The sequence below is a fragment of the Pistacia vera genome, unplaced genomic scaffold, assembly GCF_008641045.1.
Source record: "Pistacia vera cultivar Batoury unplaced genomic scaffold, PisVer_v2 Contig358, whole genome shotgun sequence".
NCBI lineage: Eukaryota > Viridiplantae > Streptophyta > Magnoliopsida > Sapindales > Anacardiaceae > Pistacia > Pistacia vera.
This window is the reverse complement of record NW_022196177.1, coordinates 108,261-116,714: the sequence shown is the minus strand read 5'-3', so window position 1 is coordinate 116,714 and position 8,454 is coordinate 108,261. Positions and strand designations below refer to the sequence as shown.

Here is an 8,454-nt window from a genome sequence, read left to right as displayed (position 1 = left end):
TGATTCGTACACTAATTCTTGTTTTAATTTAACGGCTATTTTGATGTGGACCATAAATGATTTTCTAGCCTATGGAAATATTTCTGGATGTACAACAAAGGGAAAAGTAGCATGTCCGTTGTGCGGTGACAAGACAAATGCTCATTGGTTAAAGTTTTCCCTTGGTCATTTCATTTGAGAATGGAAATTGTTTTATTGTATCCATTTGGTGTTGCAGATTGTGAAAACAATCCCCCACAAAACTAAATGCAAGTTTCTTGATTGGAGTGGGTCTACTGAAGTAGTAACTGAAGGATGTTTCTCATCAAATGATCCAAAAGGCCTTGTTCATCATGTTTCTATTGGACCTAATGTTATGAGAGTTTGGGTTGATATAGCCAAGGTCCCTAATGCGTTTTTGTGGAGGTTTGCATCCGAAATGGTTTTTGTTGAAGATGTTGTAGGGAGTACAGTTGCTTGGCCTGCTGACAAAGTTGTCCTACCTTTTCGAAAACAATTTTAGGCAACTTCTTTTCCATTTTAGGTACCTAATTCATTTTTGTGGAATTGTCTAGTAACCTGTGAAGTTGGTTTATGTTACAAGTGAGACTTCTTTTCTCTTTTTCTTCATTAACTAGGAGAAAATAATTCAAGTTCCCTCTTATCAATGTTTGACTAACCGTATGATCAAATACTTATTGTTTCACTTCCGAGAATATTTTGTTTTGTGCTTTTTTTCTTTTACTCTGCATTATATTGCAATATCATTACTTTGCCCATGTAAAATGGTGTATTTTTTTTATATGTTGTATAGTTCAAATAGGGTTTGGGCTTCATTATTTCCTATTGAGGTTGAGGTATAACTTAGAAACTTATTGTTGCTCTTTTAAATTATTGGATGCAGGAAATTTTGGGCAAGTTTTTACTCTTCATGTCATTAGTGTAGTTGTTGGTGAGGTATGCATTTTCTTAGTAACTAAATTTTCTCATTTGAGGTATATATGTATTCAATGTTTTAATTGTATGAACCCACAATTTATGTATAGAGTTTGATCTATCTTTAGAAGTTTTTAATTTTTATTTAAATTGTGTAGCATGACATGAAATATATCTGAGTACGTCACTCTATTATCTTTGTAAAACTTTAAAGGTTTTGCACTATAACTTAATAATGTGTTCTTTGTTATTTAATTGAGAGAAGAAAGATTCTTGATGGTGTGCAAACTGCAATATGCAATCTGTAGTTTGCAAAATTGCAAACTATAGTCTACAATTTTGCAATTGGCATTTTTGGACTAGTGATTGTGAAGTTGAAGATTTAAACATATTATTTTGCTCTTTCTGTTGCATTAAATATTTGGGTGCTTTTGTCTTAATCTTTTCTTGAATTTACAATATATGTGTGTTGTCATCTTTGAGAATATACTTGGGAATTGAAGATGTTTTTTGTATTAATGGTTTTGTAGGTTGTGAAAATGCAAGAGTACTTTTTTGGTAAAGCACAATTGGGAATGGGAGAAGGTATGCATGATGGTTTTTGTTGTGAGAATTTTTTGAATGATTGGAAGGTATTAACTATTGTTCATAGTTAATTTTCCAATCATCTAGGTATTATAATGTAAAAATGATTGGTGCATATTTGTTAGGCATATATAAAGCTTTTTGTATATCAAGGTTTATGTTACAAAATGTGATATGATATATGAAGCATATTAGATTTTATGGATGTAAAGGAAGTTGGGTGCCTATTTATTAGGCATATGCAAACTTTTTGTACATGGAGATTCGCCATCAATGAAATGTTCTTGGGAAAATTAGTGTATCATTGTTTATAATTTGCATTATTTAAATAACAATTATAACAGTTTTATAAATAATATAACAGATACATTGATAGCACTTTCAAAATGTTATGAAAATTTTGTAACATTTATTAAATGCAATGAATGATACTTTGGTAGCACTTTTAACATGTTATTAAAAACTCTTCTGTAGCATTTTAACAATGTTACAAAAAACTAAATTGTAACAAGTTAGGAATGTTAAAAAAAAACTTATTTATAGCATTTTGAGAATGTTACAGAAAACTAAACTGTAACAGGTTAAGAAAGTTACAAAAAACTTATTTATAGCATTTTGAGAATGTTACAGAAAACTAAACTGTAACAAGTTAAGAATGTTACAGAAAACTTATTTATAGCATTTTGAGAATATTACAGAAAACTAAACTGTAATAGGTTAAGAATGTTACATAAAACTTATTTATAGCATTTTGAGAATGTTATAGAAAATTAAACTATGTTAAGAATGTTACAGAAAACTTATTTATAGCATTTTAAGGCAGTTACTGAAATGATTAGTAACATGCAAAAAGTGTTACTAATGTCTACTTTTTAGTAACATGGGTTGTCACAGCATCCTTATAAATGCTACGAATTACCTATGGTAACACTTTTTGCATGTTACCGTAAGCCATTTTTATTATAATGACTTATTGAGGGGCAGACAAGAGTAAGGGTGAGGTTAACACCAAATCCAAGCTCAAATCCTAACCTTAGGATATTCTTAAGTCTATATGCAAATATGGAAAGGTTGTTTGCTTCCATTGTGGTAAGCTTGGCCATTGGAAGAAATATTGCAAGGCCTTCCTTGCAAGAAAGAAGAAGAAGAAGCTTGCATCTTCTTCTAAAAGTATGTAAATGGTTGAAATCAATATCTCTCCTGTTACATCTTAGGTCATTGACACAGGATGTGGTTCTCATATTTGCATTTCTGTGGAGGGACTACGCCAGAGTAGATTGCTCGGTCAAGGAGAGGTGGTCCTACAAGTTGGGAATGGATCACAAGTTGTTGCATTAGCCATAGGGGATTATTATTTAAGTTTGCCTTTGGGACTTGTACCGAAACTTGCAAACTATTTTTATGTTCCTTCAGTTTCAAAGAATATTATTTATGTGTCCGTTTTGGACAACATTGGATATCAATTTATGATAACTAATAGATTGTTGTCAATTAGTTTGATGGTAATATGGAATTGCAAGATTACATAATGGTCTGTATGTTCTAGAGTTAAATAATAATGAGATTTTCAATCTAGAGAATAAGAAAGCCAAGGTTGATGGCTTTCATCAAACTTACCTATGGCATTATAGGCTTGGTCATGTGAACCAGACTCGCATAGCAAAACTCCATAAGGATGGAGATTTGGACCTATTTGACTTCAAGTCTTATGAGGTATGCAAGTCATACCTAGTAGGCAAAATGACCAAGTCACCTTTTATTGGGCACAGTGAAAGAGCAAATGAGCTGTTAGGCATCATCCGTAGTGATGTATGTGGAGCACTATTAGTACAAGCTAGAGGTGGATATTCTTACTTCATCACATTTACTGACGACCTCAGTAGATTTAGATATGTCTACTTAATGAGACATAAGTCTGAATCCTTTAACAAGTTCAAGGAATTCAAGAATGAAATACAGAATCAACTGGGCAATAATATCAAGGTTCTTCGATTTAACAGGGGAAGAGAATACTTGAGCTCGAAGTTTGACGCATACTTTAAGGAATGTGGGATTATATCTCAACTCACACCTCCTTACACACCTCAGCACAATGGAATGTCTGAGAGGAGGAATCGGACCTTATTAGATATGGTTCGGTCAATGATGAGTTTTACAGATTTACCCACATCATTCTGGGGATATGCCCTAGAGGCTACGACATATACACTAAATCGTGTACTGTCAAAATCACTAGATAAAACACCATATGAACTGGCGTAAACCCGTTTTGTCTCATCTAAGAGTTTGGAGTTGTGATGCTTATGTCAAGAAATTGACTTCAAACAAGCTTGCCTCAAAGTCAAAGAAATGTATTTTTGTGGGGTATCCTAAACAGACAAGGGGATACTATTTCTACAATCTAGCTGAGTAGAAAGTTCTCGTTGCTCGAACTGGAGTCTTCCTAGAGAATGATTTCCTTCAAAGAGAAGATGTTGTAAGAAATGTAGAACTCGATGAAGTTCGAGAGCCACAAGATGCATCAAACGATGGACAAGATGATGTGCCATCAGAGATGGTCGAGCATCATGAGGAGATCGCTCCACAGGAAGTGGAACAAAGCGAACCTCTAACACAAAAGCCGCATAGCTCTGGGAGAATACGTCATGAGCCCAAGAGGTATGGTTTTCTCGTGACTCAAAGTGGTGACATATTGGTCTATCAAGACGATGAGCCTAGAACCTACAACAACACTTTGTCAAATCCATATTCCGCAAAATGGCTTGATGCCATGAAATCTGAGATAGACTCCATGTACCAGAACCAAGTATAAGATTTGGTGGATCTACCCGAAGGAGTCAAACCTATAGGCTGTAAATAGGTCTTCAAGAAGAAGACTGACATTGTTGGAAATATTCAAACCTATAAAGCACGACTAGTAGCAAAAGGTTTCAAATAAAAGCATGGGATCGACAATGATGAAACCTTTTCTCTAGTTGCAACGTTAAAGTCCATTAGAATTATGCTAGCTATTGCTGCATACCATGACAATGAAATTTGGCAGATAGATGTTAAAACTGCTTTCCTAAATGGAAACCTTGAAGAGGACGTCTATATGATGCAACCCGATGGTGCCGTTCTTGATGGACAAGCAGGGAAGGTATGCAAGTTGAAAAGATCCATTTATGGACTCAAGCAAGCATCAAGGAACTAGAACATTCATTTTGACGAATCCGTAAAGGAATTTGGGTTTATACAAAATGAGGATGAGCCTTGTGTATACAAGAAAATCGGTAGGAGCGCAGTGGCATTCCTAATGTTGTATGTCAATGACATATTGATCATTGGGAATGATATATTCAACTTGAAAACAATAAAGACTTGGTTATCCAAGTGTTTCTCCATGAAGGACTTAAGGGAAGCAACCTACATCCTTGGTATAAAGATCTATTGTGATAGATCTCATAGGTGATGAGTGGTGAAATTGTATTTATATTTCATGATTTTAAAGGTAGATTGGATGAAATTCTTTGACTTTAAGGATTATTTTTATGCAAATTTCTTTATGTCTTTTTATTTTCAAGAATCATGGGTATGTGCATGAGTTTCAGGCTTTTAGGTGCAAAAGGGATGATTGTATGCTCGCACAATTGTTGGAGGCCTTGGACATACTAAGTAAGAGAAATCAAATCATTAAGAGGAACAAAAATGAGAATCAACAGGAGGGCACCGCAACTGAGATTTTCTATACCGCGACGCAAAAGAGGAAGATTGGCAGAAAGATCATGCTGCAGTATGGAGACGTTGGTGCCGCGTTGCAAAAGAAATTCAAGTCCACAGAAGAAGTTGGCACCATAGCACAAGGCAATCATGTCGCAGCATGTATCACGAGAAAAAGAAAAACCTCACCTTTTCCAACTCTGACTTAAACTTGTATTTTCCCAAAAACACCCCTAGCAAAGGAAAAGTATAAATAGGGAGTTTGTAATTTATTTTAAGAACTCTTTAACCTAAATTGATAGACACCTTGTGGCAAGAGAGAAAAAGAGATTCTTCCTAGGGTTTTGGATTTTTCAAGCTTTTTGGGGGAATTAAGGTTTGTTTTCTTGATGTAAATGTGTAACTAAATTCTTATCTAGAGATCCAATTTAGCCTAATTAGAAGGCTCTTTGTTAAACAGATGTTATTACTATCAATTCAATTTGAATCTTGATTCATTCATGTTATTATTCAAATCTTTAATTTTCATTATTGTGTGACGACACTTAGTGGGAATTAAGGTTTGTTTTCTTGATGTAAATGTGTTGAGATTAGACATATGTTACGTTTTAGTCTTGAAGAACTCATGTGAATGAATGATTAGTACTTTGTGCATACGCCTTGACAGAGTATTAGTAGGTTCATGATCTCTTGAATGATTAGTGTCTATGCATATGCTTTGATAGATGCACCTTTGTTCTTGATCCTAAGTATTCTTGTGTTTAATGGGTTTTTAATTCGTAGGCTAGACTATACGCCCTAGCTAGTCTTGTGTTAAAAATACTAGGTCAATCCCAAACGCCTTACAGTAATACCTTGAATTAGTGAATGTGAACCCTAGAGACTGAATTGATATACAATAGAGACATGTTTGACATAGAGCTGGATAATTGTGGTGAAATTGGAGCCCTAGGTTTTGGTCAATTGGGTTTTAGATCATTTCAATAGTTGTTTAATTTTAGTTTTATTTAGTTGTTGCTTTTAAAGTGATCTTCCTTAATTCTTAATTGTTAAGTCTTGTTTTTAGTTTTAATTGAAGCATAGTTATCAGGATTAGTAAATTGCTTACAAATCTTTGTGGGATCGACCTTTGCATGTGCACACTATATTGCAGTTATGATTCATACACTTGCGAGGATTAAAATTGTTCATCAAGTTTTTGGCACTGTTGCCGGGGATTTGTTTAAGTTATTTAATTTTCTTGATAACGTGTGCTTTAATAATTGCTTTTTTTTTTTTGTTATTTAATTTTTATTATTTTTTATTTGGGTTACTTCTTTTTCTTTTTCTTCTTTGGTGTGTTAGTTTTTGAATGCAAGGTCGTTGATCACTGGATAAAGAATTATTTCCTTATGTCGATAGAGTGGATTTGATTGGTAGAAAGATGAAGGAACCAAAACTTCCTGAAAATTCATCAGATTCAGAGTTGTTAGATTCAAGTTCAGAGCCAAAGATAGTGGCAGAATTACCTCAACCTATGAAGGAGTATGCACGTCCTACCATAGGAACGTCACCATCTTGCATAGTGTTCAATAAGGAATTACGAACTGAAGAGCATTCACTTTCAGATTTTATCGTCATTCCATGGCATAGCCACAGAGGATCCACTTACCTTTATTTGTGATTTTTATTCTACTGTTCAAACTTTTCCTTTACAGAGTTTGACAAAGGACTAGTTGCGGATGCGTTGCTTTCCTTACACATTGAAGGATGCAGCAAAGAGATGGTTCATGACTTTGACCCTAACTTCACTTACCACGCGGGATGCAGTTTACAATAGATTCATATGTAAATTCTACTCTCATGCTAAGACTGCCAAACTGCGAGGTAAGATTGCCACCTTTACTCAGATAGAAAGCGAGTCGTTCCATGAGGCTTGAGAGCGTTTTAAATTATTGTTGGTTCAATGTCCACATCATAGATATCCTTTAGAATTGCTTAACCAATTTTTCTATGATGGACTAACACAAGCTTGCCAAGCCATATTTGATAATGCTGCAGGTGGTACTATGGGAGAGAAGACTGCACAAGAGACATACGAGCTATATGAGATGCTTGGAGCAAACACGCAGCAGAAAAGTGTCAGAGGAAGATCCAAGGGAATTTATGAAGTGAACAATAACACTGAGCTGACAATGCAGGTTTCAGAGCTGACTAAACAAATGAAGACTATGTGCAATATGCTGATGGGACAAGGGCAAAGTAATTCTTTAGAGGTATGTGCTGTTTATGGTAATAGTAGGCATACAACTAACATTTGTCCTTCTAGTGAGAGTTTTCCAGAGTATGTAGAGCAAGCAACTGTGATGAATTCCTACAATCAAAGGCCCAACAACCCATTTTCCAATACTTACAATCCGGATTGGAAGAATCATCCGAACTTTCCTTGGAATAATAATCAACAACAGGCATGCTCTAATAATCAGCAGAGGAAACCATCATTGGAGGAGACATTGAATAGCTTTATTCAAGTCTCTCAGAAGAACAACTAGAATTTTGAGCAGAGATTTCAACAGTAAGAGGCATCCATAAGGAAGTTGGAGTCCAAATAGGGCAAATAGCAGAAGCGGTTCAAGGAAATATTCCCGGGAAATTACCAAGCCAACTTGAGTAAGCAAAAGCAATAACAACTTTGAGATATGGTAAGGTAATCACTAAAGACATTAACTCTGAAACTAATGAGAAATTGGTTGATAATGTAGGGAATGATAAACCCAAGGAGAAACAACCGAGTGCACCCGTTCAGACTAAAGATATTGGCATTATCGTTGCTCCACCCAAACCTTATGTTGCACTTGTGCCATCTCCAGGTCGATTAAATAAAAGCAAATGGGATAAGTCCTTCTCTGACATTTTTGATATTTTGTCTGAAGTGAATGTTAACTTGCCTTTGCTTGATGTGATTAGGAACATGCCTACCTATGCAAAGTTCTTCAAAGACTTGAATACACAGAAGCGTAGATATGGGCCGAATAAAAAAGTGATGATTTCTAAGACAGTAAGCGCAGTGCTTCAATGCAAATTGCCTCTCGAGATGAAGAATCCTGGAAGTTTTATTATCAATATCATGGTTGGTAATAAGAAAGTGGAAATTGCAATGTTGGATTTAGGTGCAAGTAGCAACCTCATGCCCTATTCGATTTATCAGCACTTGGATTGGGAGAACTAAAGCCTACAACAATGACTCTACAATTGGCAGATCGTTCTGTCAAGTAT

The 8,454-nt window shown here is 35.1% G+C and overlaps 1 non-coding gene across 1 annotated transcript; it reads right to left on the bottom strand.

Moving 5' to 3' along the window:
• Window positions 1-7,055: 7,055 nt before the first annotated feature.
• On the bottom strand, window positions 7,056-7,162 carry LOC116139710. The gene has a single exon (XR_004129506.1). It is a non-coding gene; the product is annotated as a small nucleolar RNA R71 (small nucleolar RNA).
• Between the last annotated feature and the right edge of the window lie 1,292 nt (window positions 7,163-8,454).